Below are 13,876 nucleotides of genomic sequence, written 5' to 3'. Positions count from 1 at the left end.
GAGGCGGTTGATCTCTGGCCCCTGCGCTCCCAGGACCCAGCAGGACCCAGAGGCACACAGGCAGCACCCCAGGGGGCTTCTACACAAATGGCTGACAGCCAGCACCAGGGACAGCTCTTGGCAAGGCACAGTGCCAAAGCCTCTACAGACCTGGCGGGCCCTGACCATAGCAGAGTTGGAGTGCAGGGGCAGAATGCAACCTTCCTGGAACACCAGGAACCAGCCTTCCACAGCCCAGCCTGCCGCCTCCTCCAATGGCACCTGGGACACCCCACATTCCACTCAGGCCTGGCCAGCCATGTTTCATGGCCACAGCCACTGCCACACACACACACACACTTACCCGGGCTCCACCTCGGTGCGGCCTGTGCCCACTGTTGCCTTTTGGTCATTGCCAGCCTGTTGCCCATTGGAGGCGGCGACGGTGTCCACTGTAAAGCAGGGGCAAGGTAGCCTCAGTGAGACCAACGCACGTGAGGGTCCACAACGAGCTAGCCCCAGCAGCCATGGAAGACCCATGCCCTCAGCTCATGCCTCAGTCTGCCTGGGCACCTGCCCCCCACACGCTGCACAACCTGGCACCGATGGCTGGCCACATGGCCTCTCAAAGCCTGCAGTGCCCTCCTTTCCTCCCTCCCGCCCTCCGTCCACAGCGGGCCTGGTGCTGGACACTCCAGGAACCCGTAGCCTTGGCAAGCTGGCAAGCCCTCTTGGGGTACACACACGGGCACTGCAAATGGGGCCGGTTGCACGGCACATCTGCAGCTATTCTCATGCACGGGTCGACCGTTCAATCACAAGCCCATGGTTTCTGGTCACGCCCGCTCCTGGCCAAGGTCAGGAATCCGGCTCCATATTGCCCAGGGAACTACCCTTGCCTCACCACCTCGTTCCAGCCAGGCATCGCACCCTGGAGGTCAGGGCTAAAGGGGCCACGCGAGAGGGTGAGGGATTTGGGAACAACTTCCAGCCACCAGCACCAACAATGCCCGCCTGGGCCCACAACAGGCTCGGGGCGTGTCCTGGGGCTCTGGACACCACAGGAGCCATGCGTGAACGAGCAGCCCTGGGGCCAAGCAGCCCCACGGCATCCCATGACATGACTCACCTTCCACCGGCTCGGCCGAGCTCAGTGGTGCCTCTACAGCTGTGCTAGGGCTGGGGACCACGCGCATGGGGCTGGCCTCTGGGGCCCAGTCATGCAGCACTTCTGCAGCCTTGTAGGCACGGGCGTTCTGTGGGAAAATGTGGGCCACGGACCTGGCCCTGAGGAGACAGGACGGGGAAGAAGTGAGGTGAGCGCTGCTGGGCCTCAGGGCAGGACCGAGGGGCCCGGGTCCTCAGCAGCCACCACTGCTGGCGCTCGGCCTCCCTTCTGGGCCCAAGGGCACAGGGCCACAGGGGAAAACAGCGTGGCAGTGGCAACCCATGCAACCGGGGGCCTCAGCAACGCATGCCTGGCACCAGGGCACCCGCGGCTGGAGGTTAAGGAAAGAGCTCGGAGACCTCTGGGGACCATGGTCCAGGCAGGGTGGTGCTGGGACCGTGTGGGGACATGCAGGAGGTGGGGGGCCGTGCAGGAGGCTGGTTCTGCAGCAGAGGACCCCATCTCACCACCCACCCCAAGGCCCTGCTCTCTCCCGCTTGCATTCAGTCAGGGTCCAGTTAGAAGCAAGCCCGTGCATGCTGGTCAACACCAAGGTGCTGGTATGCTAGGCCTGGGACACTTCCATGAGCCTGGCCCTGGCGGTCCCCACCACCAAACACGCCACGGGCTGCCCTGGCCACCTTTCTCTCTGCTCGCTCTCTGTCCCCGACGCTGGCTGCACCAGCTGCCGCAGCAACAACACACATCCTACACCCACACTTTGCCCAGCACCAAAACAGAGACTGCGATGGGGTACTCCTTTCATGGGGCCTCACGGAGATGGGGCACCACGCACAACCCACGAGGCGGTTGATCTCTGGCCCCTGCGCTCCCAGGACCCAGCAGGACCCAGAGGCACACAGGCAGCACCCCAGGGGGCTTCTACACAAATGGCTGACAGCCAGCACCAGGGACAGCTCTTGGCAAGGCACAGTGCCAAAGCCTCTACAGACCTGGCGGGCCCTGACCATAGCAGAGTTGGAGTGCAGGGGCAGAATGCAACCTTCCTGGAACACCAGGAACCAGCCTTCCACAGCCCAGCCTGCCGCCTCCTCCAATGGCACCTGGGACACCCCACATTCCACTCAGGCCTGGCCAGCCATGTTTCATGGCCACAGCCACTGCCACACACACACACACACTTACCCGGGCTCCACCTCGGTGCGGCCTGTGCCCACTGTTGCCTTTTGGTCATTGCCAGCCTGTTGCCCATCGGAGGCGGCGACGGTGTCCACTGTAAAGCAGGGGCAAGGTAGCCTCAGTGAGACCAACGCACGTGAGGGTCCACAACGAGCTAGCCCCAGCAGCCATGGAAGACCCATGCCCTCAGCTCATGCCTCAGTCTGCCTGGGCACCTGCCCCCCACACGCTGCACAACCTGGCACCGATGGCTGGCCACATGGCCTCTCAAAGCCTGCAGTGCCCTCCTTTCCTCCCTCCCGCCCTCCGTCCACAGCGGGCCTGGTGCTGGACACTCCAGGAACCCGTAGCCTTGGCAAGCTGGCAAGCCCTCTTGGGGTACACACACGGGCACTGCAAATGGGGCCGGTTGCACGGCACATCTGCAGCTATTCTCATGCACGGGTCGACCGTTCAATCACAAGCCCATGGTTTCTGGTCACGCCCGCTCCTGGCCAAGGTCAGGAATCCGGCTCCATATTGCCCAGGGAACTACCCTTGCCTCACCACCTCGTTCCAGCCAGGCATCGCACCCTGGAGGTCAGGGCTAAAGGGGCCACGCGAGAGGGTGAGGGATTTGGGAACAACTTCCAGCCACCAGCACCAACAATGCCCGCCTGGGCCCACAACAGGCTCGGGGCGTGTCCTGGGGCTCTGGACACCACAGGAGCCATGCGTGAACGAGCAGCCCTGGGGCCGAGCAGCCCCACGGCATCCCATGACATGACTCACCTTCCACCGGCTCGGCCGAGCTCAGTGGTGCCTCTACAGCTGTGCTAGGGCTGGGGACCACGCGCATGGGGCTGGCCTCTGGGGCCCAGTCATGCAGCACTTCTGCAGCCTTGTAGGCACGGGCGTTCTGTGGGAAAATGTGGGCCACGGACCTGGCCCTGAGGAGACAGGACGGGGAAGAAGTGAGGTGAGCGCTGCTGGGCCTCAGGGCAGGACCGAGGGGCCCGGGTCCTCAGCAGCCACCACTGCTGGCGCTCGGCCTCCCTTCTGGGCCCAAGGGCACAGGGCCACAGGGGAAAACAGCGTGGCAGTGGCAACCCATGCAACCGGGGGCCTCAGCAACGCATGCCTGGCACCAGGGCACCCGCAGCTGGAGGTTAAGGAAAGAGCTCGGAGACCTCTGGGGACCATGGTCCAGGCAGGGTGGTGCTGGGACCGTGTGGGGACATGCAGGAGGTGGGGGGCCGTGCAGGAGGCTGGTTCTGCAGCAGAGGACCCCATCTCACCGCCCACCCCAAGGCCCTGCTCTCTCCCGCTTGCATTCAGTCAGGGTCCGGTTAGAAGCAAGCCCGTGCATGCTGGTCAACACCAAGGTGCTGGTATGCTAGGCCTGGGACACTTCCATGAGCCTGGCCCTGGCGGTCCCCACCACCAAACACGCCACGGGCTGCCCTGGCCACCTTTCTCTCTGCTCGCTCTCTGTCCCCGACGCTGGCTGCACCAGCTGCCGCAGCAACAACACACATCCTACACCCACACTTTGCCCAGCACCAAAACAGAGACTGCGATGGGGTACTCCTTTCATGGGGCCTCACGGAGATGGGGCACCACGCACAACCCACGAGGCGGTTGATCTCTGGCCCCTGCGCTCCCAGGACCCAGCAGGACCCAGAGGCACACAGGCAGCACCCCAGGGGGCTTCTACACAAATGGCTGACAGCCAGCACCAGGGACAGCTCTTGGCAAGGCACAGTGCCAAAGCCTCTACAGACCTGGCGGGCCCTGACCATAGCAGAGTTGGAGTGCAGGGGCAGAATGCAACCTTCCTGGAACACCAGGAACCAGCCTTCCACAGCCCAGCCTGCCGCCTCCTCCAATGGCACCTGGGACACCCCACATTCCACTCAGGCCTGGCCAGCCATGTTTCATGGCCACAGCCACTGCCACACACACACACACACTTACCCGGGCTCCACCTCGGTGCGGCCTGTGCCCACTGTTGCCTTTTGGTCATTGCCAGCCTGTTGCCCATCGGAGGCGGCGACGGTGTCCACTGTAAAGCAGGGGCAAGGTAGCCTCAGTGAGACCAACGCACGTGAGGGTCCACAACGAGCTAGCCCCAGCAGCCATGGAAGACCCATGCCCTCAGCTCATGCCTCAGTCTGCCTGGGCACCTGCCCCCCACATGCTGCACAACCTGGCACCGATGGCTGGCCACATGGCCTCTCAAAGCCTGCAGTGCCCTCCTTTCCTCCCTCCCGCCCTCCGTCCACAGCGGGCCTGGTGCTGGACACTCCAGGAACCCGTAGCCTTGGCAAGCTGGCAAGCCCTCTTGGGGTACACACACGGGCACTGCAAATGGGGCCGGTTGCACGGCACATCTGCAGCTATTCTCATGCACGGGTCGACCGTTCAATCACAAGCCCATGGTTTCTGGTCACGCCCGCTCCTGGCCAAGGTCAGGAATCCGGCTCCATATTGCCCAGGGAACTACCCTTGCCTCACCACCTCGTTCCAGCCAGGCATCGCACCCTGGAGGTCAGGGCTAAAGGGGCCACGCGAGAGGGTGAGGGATTTGGGAACAACTTCCAGCCACCAGCACCAACAATGCCCGCCTGGGCCCACAACAGGCTCGGGGCGTGTCCTGGGGCTCTGGACACCACAGGAGCCATGCGTGAACGAGCAGCCCTGGGGCCGAGCAGCCCCACGGCATCCCATGACATGACTCACCTTCCACCGGCTCGGCCGAGCTCAGTGGTGCCTCTACAGCTGTGCTAGGGCTGGGGACCACGCGCATGGGGCTGGCCTCTGGGGCCCAGTCATGCAGCACTTCTGCAGCCTTGTAGGCACGGGCGTTCTGTGGGAAAATGTGGGCCACGGACCTGGCCCTGAGGAGACAGGACGGGGAAGAAGTGAGGTGAGCGCTGCTGGGCCTCAGGGCAGGACCGAGGGGCCCGGGTCCTCAGCAGCCACCACTGCTGGCGCTCGGCCTCCCTTCTGGGCCCAAGGGCACAGGGCCACAGGGGAAAACAGCGTGGCAGTGGCAACCCATGCAACCGGGGGCCTCAGCAACGCATGCCTGGCACCAGGGCACCCGCGGCTGGAGGTTAAGGAAAGAGCTCGGAGACCTCTGGGGACCATGGTCCAGGCAGGGTGGTGCTGGGACCGTGTGGGGACATGCAGGAGGTGGGGGGCCGTGCAGGAGGCTGGTTCTGCAGCAGAGGACCCCATCTCACCGCCCACCCCAAGGCCCTGCTCTCTCCCGCTTGCATTCAGTCAGGGTCCGGTTAGAAGCAAGCCCGTGCATGCTGGTCAACACCAAGGTGCTGGTATGCTAGGCCTGGGACACTTCCATGAGCCTGGCCCTGGCGGTCCCCACCACCAAACACGCCACGGGCTGCCCTGGCCACCTTTCTCTCTGCTCGCTCTCTGTCCCCGACGCTGGCTGCACCAGCTGCCGCAGCAACAACACACATCCTACACCCACACTTTGCCCAGCACCAAAACAGAGACTGCGATGGGGTACTCCTTTCATGGGGCCTCACGGAGATGGGGCACCACGCACAACCCACGAGGCGGTTGATCTCTGGCCCCTGCGCTCCCAGGACCCAGCAGGACCCAGAGGCACACAGGCAGCACCCCAGGGGGCTTCTACACAAATGGCTGACAGCCAGCACCAGGGACAGCTCTTGGCAAGGCACAGTGCCAAAGCCTCTACAGACCTGGCGGGCCCTGACCATAGCAGAGTTGGAGTGCAGGGGCAGAATGCAACCTTCCTGGAACACCAGGAACCAGCCTTCCACAGCCCAGCCTGCCGCCTCCTCCAATGGCACCTGGGACACCCCACATTCCACTCAGGCCTGGCCAGCCATGTTTCATGGCCACAGCCACTGCCACACACACACACACACTTACCCGGGCTCCACCTCGGTGCGGCCTGTGCCCACTGTTGCCTTTTGGTCATTGCCAGCCTGTCGTCCATCGGAGTTGGGAAGACGGAGGCAAGGCGGCGGCGGCGGAGTCCACTGTAAAGCAGGAGCAAGGTAGCCTCAGTGAGACCAACGCACGTGAGGGTCCACAACGAGCTAGCCCCAGCAGCCATGGAAGACCCATGCCCTCAGCTCATGCCTCAGTCTGCCTGGGCACCTGCCCCCCACATGCTGCACAACCTGGCACCGATGGCTGGCCACATGGCCTCTCAAAGTCTGCAGTGCCCTCCTTTCCTCCCTCCCGCCCTCCGTCCACAGCGGGCCTGGTGCTGGACACTCCAGGAACCCGTAGCCTTGGCAAGCCCTCTTGGGGTACACACACATGGCTCTGTGACTGGAGCCTGTCACTGGTACAGCATAAGTAGGTTACCCTCTTTAGTGGGACAGTCAGTGGTCCTGACAACATCACCTACACCCATCAATTGGAATCCTTAATGTATTCCCCTGTGCCCTACATGTCGGACCACCTGCCACCCTTCACCACATTTGCCTGTTTGGCTAGTACATATGTGTGTGATTTTATATGCAATGTAAGCTTGTATGTCAGTACATATAACAGAACCTTCGGTATGAAATACTCAACTAACTACTTTGAAATATCTTGTTTCCTTGTAACAGTGACAGGTACTGTTGCAGAAATACTTCCCTGTTCATGCCTTGCTTATTCCATATTCAGTAAACTTAAAGAAAATATATATACTATTTTCTCAGAGGGTGGTAACAATGACAGTGTCGTCGATGAAGGCAACAGAAGAATTAGATGTGCAATTTACAGCCATACTACCCTGACCACGCCCGATTTCATCTGATCTCAGAAGCTGGGCAGGGTCAGGCCTCGTTAGTACTTGGATGGGAGCATTACACGTGGAAAACATTTCATGACCCAGAATGATAACATAATGATTCATCACTCTGTTGGGAGGAGCTACAGAACTTACATAATTGTTTCACGCGTGCTCTATGTGCTATCTCCTGTTGTTCGATGGCCTTCAATTTCTCCTCTATTCTAGCTTCTTCTAGAATGAGCTGCTTTAACCTGATGTCGAGATTTGATATGGCAGTCATAGGATCAAGTGGTTTTGCCATCTTGCTCGCAATTCAGTACCTCACCAATTCAGGGACTAGCATGAAGAAACACAAGCAGAGAAGCAGTTAAAATCAGTCAAATACTGTGGTCCTCATCAGCAGTGGACGGTGCCTTTAAGTATCATTTGTACTTACTTACACTTCTGTGGGGGGGAACCCCCCCCCACAGAAACTGCAACTTTTTAATATATAACTGGTATATAAAAACTATAATTCAGAAATAACTGTAATTCAGTTTTTCAGTAGCTATTCCCAAGTTAAGCTCGAAGGCCCTCCTTGTCAGCCAACTGCCAGGCAGTTAGAGCAGCAGCGTTTGTTTGAGTCATGGAATCTCCAGAGCCCCCGCCTTCCAGTTGCCCGGGCCACTGGTAAACAAGGTCACCTGCCCTTTAAAGGGACCTGCCCTCATCCATCAGTCTTGGGAGTTGTGGTCCCCAAGACTGATTTCAAAGTCCTGCCTTTTTCACTATAACAGAGAAGCACATCTCTCCCTGCCCATCACTCTCTGTGGTTGTAAAGCAGGATGGCAGAATTAGCTTTCAAACAAGTGTTGCTTTCTCAAGAACTGCCAGGAAGTCACTCCACCTTTCCCAGGCTTTTCCTCCAGGGAGACATGCCACGTTATAAACCACGCGCAGTCTTCTCTGTGTTTCGGCAGGCTTTCCTATGTCCATTAAATAGTCTAGGAACAGAAGCAGGGGACAGTACAAAGTGAACACATAATTCATTTTCAAACTTTGTTTGTGTTCTACCTCAAGAGGGTGGCACTCCAGATTTGGGTTGCCTCTCTTCCCTCACCCAGGCTGTATGTGGGAGCATCATTCCACTAAGGACCTGTCTATACACATCTTGCATCCTGTATCCATGTCCTTCCTCTGAGTTGGGGGCTTTGTTTTGCTCCCAACGTCAACTAAAAAGAACACTTCCTATGTATCACAACTTTCATCTCAGCTCCACAACAGACTTTTCCAACATAGCAAATGATTCAAGTAGTTTACATATAATTCAACAGAACAGGGCTTAATGGCAATTTTTTTCCTTCAGAGTGAAGTCTTCAATTTTTTAGGAAAAAAAAATGTTGTAAAGTCAGTAATGCAAAGAGAAGGAAAGACAGAAAGATTTTCCATCTGCTGGTTCACTCACCATGTGGACACAATGGCTGGAGCTGAGTCGATATGAAGCCAGGAGTCTGGAGCTCCTTCTGGGTCTCCTACATGGATGCAGGGTCTCAAGGCTTTGGGCCATCCTCCACTGCCTTTCCAGGCCACAAGCAGAGAGCTGGATGGGAAGTGGAGTGACCAGGACATGAGCTGGTGTCCAAATGGAAACATGCAAGATGAGGATTTAGCCACTAGCTGCCGCACCAGGACCGTCATTTTTTAACTCTATTTTTTATGATACAGTTCCTTAGGCTCAGGGTTTTCCCCTACTCCCCTCCCTTCCCCTACTGTTTTCTGCTATATTGTAACAGTTTAGTCCATCAACAATGATCACAAATCCATCATCCTGCTATTGAAGCGTATACAGATAGTGTAGGTATAAAGAATGGCATGAAGTCCAGCATTCTAGTGTCAAGATATATTTCACAGTTTCAGTGGTTTGGAAGCTGATGGATTTTGGCCTTTTTGTTTTTCATTATGGCTGGACCCTACTGAATGGCACTGCACTCCACTAACTACTTAGCATCGTGAGGATAATGATCATGCCTGCCTGGTACCTGGTGCCTGACAACTGCCTACTTGGCAGCACTCACCTCCTGGCTCCCTTGGCTTCCTGCCCGTCCAGCCTTTGTGGACCTGAGACTCTGGGGACTCTGGTGCGGCCTGGGTCTCTTCACAACATGTAAGATGTTCAGGAACATCGTCCCCTGCAGCTGCCTGCCTGGGCTCAAGTCCCAGCCTGGCTTCCTCCTCCAGGTTCCTGTGCGTGTGTATTCTGGCAGTCACGACAGCAGATACATAACCAACACACTGGTCTCAAATTAAGTTCGGGTCTCCTGCCTTCAGGCTGACCCAGCCTTAGCTGTTGCAGCCACTTAGGTAGTGATTCAGCAGAGGAAGATCTCTTGGTCTCTCTTGCTTGCTACCCTTCCCTCTTCCTTTCCTTTGGAAATAATTTAGAAATGCATAAATATTCCAGAAAGAAGAAATGATGGGGTGAGACACTATAGAAAGACACAAAGAAAGTCAGGTCACGTCAATAAATGAAAAGTCGAATTTTCCTATAAGACTGGCTTATTTTCTATATACGTTTTGAAATAGAGTACAAGGGTTAAAATATACAAGGGTTATATGTTCATCTATAGCTAATGAATAAAACAGAGCCATCTTGAAAAATGCAAAAGGAACAAAATGTAATGAGGGTGGGCATTTGGCTGAGTGGTTAAGACACTGGGAAACCCTTGCCCCACAGGAGGACCTGAGCTTGATGCAGATCTCTGCACTCCTCCAGCTTCTGGCTCATGCAGACACTGCTGAGAGTTCAAGTCATTGGATTCCAGCTACCCATGGAGGTAATCCCAAGTGAGCTGCTAGTTACTGGCTTCAGCCCCAGCCCAGGCCAGCTCAGCCATGTTTGGGGACTGGACCAGCAAATGACAACACTCTCTCCTCCAGTCTCTCTTTCTTCCTGAATTTGAATATATTCAAGCCCATAAATATAAAAATAAAGAATTAATTAAATTTGGATTTAAAAGTCCCACAATATTGGTACTACTAATACTAGGACTACTTTTTTTTTTTAAATTACATTGCATTATGTGACACTGTTTCATAGGTTCTGGGATTCCCCCAACCCCTCCACATACCCTCCCCCCATGGTGGATTCCTCCACCTTGTTGCAGTAGTACAGTTCAAATTCAGTCAAAGAGTCTTTCATTGGAAGCATATACCAAGCATAGAGTCCAGCTTCTTACTGTCCAGATTAATTCAACGGTTTCTTGGGGAGACCATCTCTGGTCTGAAGGCAGAGCATCATCCCGATCTATTAAAAGCCACAACATAACAATTTACAACATTATGGAATTAATTGACATGGTATTGAGTAACCAATATGTTTTTAAAAATGCAAGTTCTTAACTAAATCCTGTGACTACTTCATAGACAATTCATTTTTAGTTTATATATGAACGGCTTCTACTCACCTTAAAATGGCTATAGGGTACTATTCAGCTGTCTTGTGTCTATTTTCATTTTAGTATTTAGCAATTTATAGTAACACGAGGACTTCTTATGAAGTCATAGTAATGAAATGTTACATTTCACTACTCCCTCTTGGGTTTCCACTCCTACTGGAGACCATGAGAACCAGAACTGGGGCAGGCATAGCTAGACAGAATGGCACCCCCTCCCCCAGCATGTCTGTGGGCTGGATAGTAGGGCTGGTTGGGTTCAACTGGGCTTCAATGCCCATTGACTTGTATGAGAGCTGACATGTATGGGATGCGTCATAGACTGGACCAGTCTACTGTACATACTGGCAAGCACAAGAACCAGGGCAGTGGGCAGGCCTGGTTGGGATTATTGTGGGTTGCTCTGACTAGGCTGAAGCTCCCACTGATTTGTGTGAAGGTTGAGTGTATGGTGGGCACAATCAGGCTGGACTGCAATATCCATTACTTTGCATGGAAGACAGGGCTGGAGACAGAATTGACCCAGAAATTGCAACCACCAGCATACGCATAAGCTGACTGGAGCGACCAACTGTGCCAGACCTTGTACTGGCATGAACACACAAGTATCAGGTCAGATATCATCTCAGAAAAAGTATCTCTGGGGATCACTCCAACTGAACTGATCTCAGAACCCCAACCATGAAGAGAAGTGCAAGTTCCATGGTCTGACCATGGAGTGCAAGCGTCAAAGCTGAGCCTCCTCAGAGGCTCACGCGGAGCAGTGGACAGCATACCCAGGTACACATGGAGGATATGGAAGTCCATCGGAACCTGCAGAGGACACCTGGTACTACAACAGAGCATGGAGGACAGAAAAATTAATCAAGTACCCCAGCCATGTGTTGGCAGTGAAAATCTGGACAAATGGAGATCTAAGGTGGACTATTTCAGCCAGCGCATTCTGGAGTGATTTCATCATGTTTGGAATGACAAGATTTGCAGCAATCCAAAGCTGCTCAACTATCAAGACCACTTGAGCAGTGCCCTTGGACCATGCCCCGAGTCGGGGACCCTGGGATGGGATATGAGGCTGGGTGGGGTTTCTCCCTTTATTTTCCTCCTTACCCCACATACAGAAAAAAAAATGTGGAAACAATGGTCTTACCCACTTTCCTGTAGCCTTGACCCTTTGTATGCTAATCAACTATGTAAAGATTATCAAAATTTAAAAATAAATGAATTCATAAAATAAATGTCTCAGAGCTAGTAAACAAAGAAAGGGTAAAGTAATATATAAATTCATGGGAAGCAATGCAGAGTGGGGAAGGAGACCTCTGTGGGTAAGGTGCACAGGTGATTATTAAGCAAGCAATAATCATGTCAATCAGTAATGCTGGCACAACTGAACGTCTTCGACTTCAATAAAAAAAAATCAAGTCCAATGCAATGCCTCAACAGCTAAGGCTTCATCTTGCAAAAGCTGAGACCCCTTTGGGTGCCAGCCCATGTCCCAACTGCTCCACTTCCCATCCAGCTCCCTGCTTTTGGCCCAAGGACTCGGGACCCTGCGCCTATGTGGAAGATCCAGAAGAGGTTCCTAGCTCCTGGCTTCAGCTCAGCTCAGCCCAGCTCCGGCCACTGCATCCATATGATGAGTGAATCAGCACTTGGAAGATCTTTCTGTATCTCCTTCACTGTGTAAACCCAATCTACCTGTCTAACAGAAATGTATAAATCTTAAAGAAAATCAAGACAGAGACTTTAAGACTTCCCAAATTAGGTTTAAGATTTCTAACACAAAAAGATCTAGGCAACCTTGTCCACTGCTGAGGAATTCTTTTAAAAAATAACACAGACCATCAAAGAAGGGATTATAAATGTCACTAAAAAGAATCTGTGAACGATGCCGTGAGGAGTGTGAGAAGTCAAGTCACTGACTATGAAAACCTGCTGGGGAACTGACCAACCTCACAAAGCCCTGCTAAGCCACACGCACGGAGCTCCAGCGGAGAGCAGTGCATCCACTCTGGTTCACCCACCATGATGCACAGACCACACTGAGGCAAGGTGGGACACGCCAGGAGTCTCTGCACTATCTGCTCACGTTAACCCAGAACTCTTCTAAAACTAAAACTTGTCATTTTCCTTCAAGTCAGAATAGAACTGAACCAAACCAAACTGCTGCTGGCTTCTTTTTTTTTTAAGGTTTATTTATTTTTATTAGAAAGTCAGAGATACAGAGAGGAGGAGAGACAGAGAGGAAGATCTTCCGTTCAATGATTCACTCCCCAAGTGAGCGCAATGGCCAGTGCTGTACAGGTCTCCTACAGGGGTGCAGGGTCCTAAGGCTTTGGCTGTCCTCAACTCCCTTCCCAGGCCATAAGCAAGGAGCTGGATGGGAAGTAGGGCTGCCGGGATTAGAACCAGTGCCCATATGGGATCCCGGCACTTTAACCACTAGGCTGTGGCACCAGGTCCTTGCTGGATTCTTACAAGATATTCATTAGTGCTACATACTGCGGTGCACCAACCAGGAATCGAGGCAGGTGAGGACTTCTGTGCACATGCTTCTGCCTGTGGATATCACTGGAACCCAGGTGGTCCACCACTGCAATCAAAGCAGTCTCCTCCTCAGAAAGCGCAGGGAGACCAGGGGGTATCTGGTAAGCAAAAGGAGACATCACTAACCATATCAGGACACTGAAGGTACTCCAAGCCACGGAAATCTTAGCTCGCCCAGCAGCACCTGCACATCAAAGCAGCAGACCAGGAAACAGGAGCGCTGCAGAGTGAGCTTCCTCCCTGTAACATTAGAGCAGCTCCAAATACAAGCACATTTTAAGAACCGGGAGTCAGAACAAGCAATTGGATGACGGTTAGAACATCTGAGGACTAGAACATACTGTGGTCTGTGCCACCAATCTTCCCCAACAGGCACTTGATAACCAGAAATGGCAAGAAAGCGAAGGCTTGTAAACCACAGCTTCTTGCCAAGGGGTGACAGCCTGATCACAGCCCCTGTATTCTCTCCCCAAAACACATTCGCACGCCTCTGACAGTGAACAGCTTGATCCGTGGCTTTGGACAAGCTTTGCTGAGCTCAGGCACTGCACACCCTAACAGCACTTCATACATGCATCCACCTGGTCCTTGGCCTGCAGAAGCCATCCTGCTCCAAGGGACGGCTGTGGAGACTTGATGCAGAGTTTTCACCTGCCACTGTTCACTGTGCTTCATCCTCACGGGCCCTGCAGCTGACCTAGGGCACAGAGGGAGGGCTCCAGGCCAGCATGCCACTGAAACACTGCTCTCTCACAGCACCTTGGAAGGTGGGCTCCAGGAAGCTGGCACTCGGGACCTTCTCCCCAGGCCGCCTCCTTTGCCCTGCAGAAACCAAACTCAGATGCATTC

General features: G+C 54.5%; 3 long non-coding RNA genes across 3 annotated transcripts; all 3 read right to left on the bottom strand.

Annotated features, from left to right (window-relative positions):
* Positions 1–1,226: 1,226 nt before the first annotated feature.
* LOC121166245 lies at positions 1,227–3,086 on the bottom strand. Its single transcript, XR_005885378.1, has 3 exons — positions 3,059–3,086; positions 2,294–2,381; positions 1,227–1,266 (listed from the first exon to the last, which is right to left on the bottom strand). It is a non-coding gene; the product is annotated as an uncharacterized LOC121166245 (long non-coding RNA).
* A 90-nt stretch (positions 3,087–3,176) lies between these two features.
* Positions 3,177–5,036, bottom strand: LOC121166243. Its single transcript, XR_005885376.1, has 3 exons — positions 5,009–5,036; positions 4,244–4,331; positions 3,177–3,216 (listed from the first exon to the last, which is right to left on the bottom strand). It is a non-coding gene; the product is annotated as an uncharacterized LOC121166243 (long non-coding RNA).
* Positions 5,037–7,121: 2,085 nt separating this feature from the next.
* On the bottom strand, positions 7,122–8,533 carry LOC121166242. The gene is made up of 3 exons (XR_005885375.1): positions 8,497–8,533; positions 7,939–8,035; positions 7,122–7,388 (listed from the first exon to the last, which is right to left on the bottom strand). It is a non-coding gene; the product is annotated as an uncharacterized LOC121166242 (long non-coding RNA).
* Positions 8,534–13,876: the final 5,343 nt, after the last annotated feature.

The sequence above is a fragment of the Ochotona curzoniae genome, unplaced genomic scaffold (genome assembly GCF_017591425.1).
Source record: "Ochotona curzoniae isolate NIBS_2020 unplaced genomic scaffold, NIBS_Ocur_1.0 contig_999, whole genome shotgun sequence".
NCBI lineage: Eukaryota > Metazoa > Chordata > Mammalia > Lagomorpha > Ochotonidae > Ochotona > Ochotona curzoniae.
Note: the sequence above shows the minus strand (reverse complement) of the source record. Positions and strands in the feature narration are given on the sequence as shown.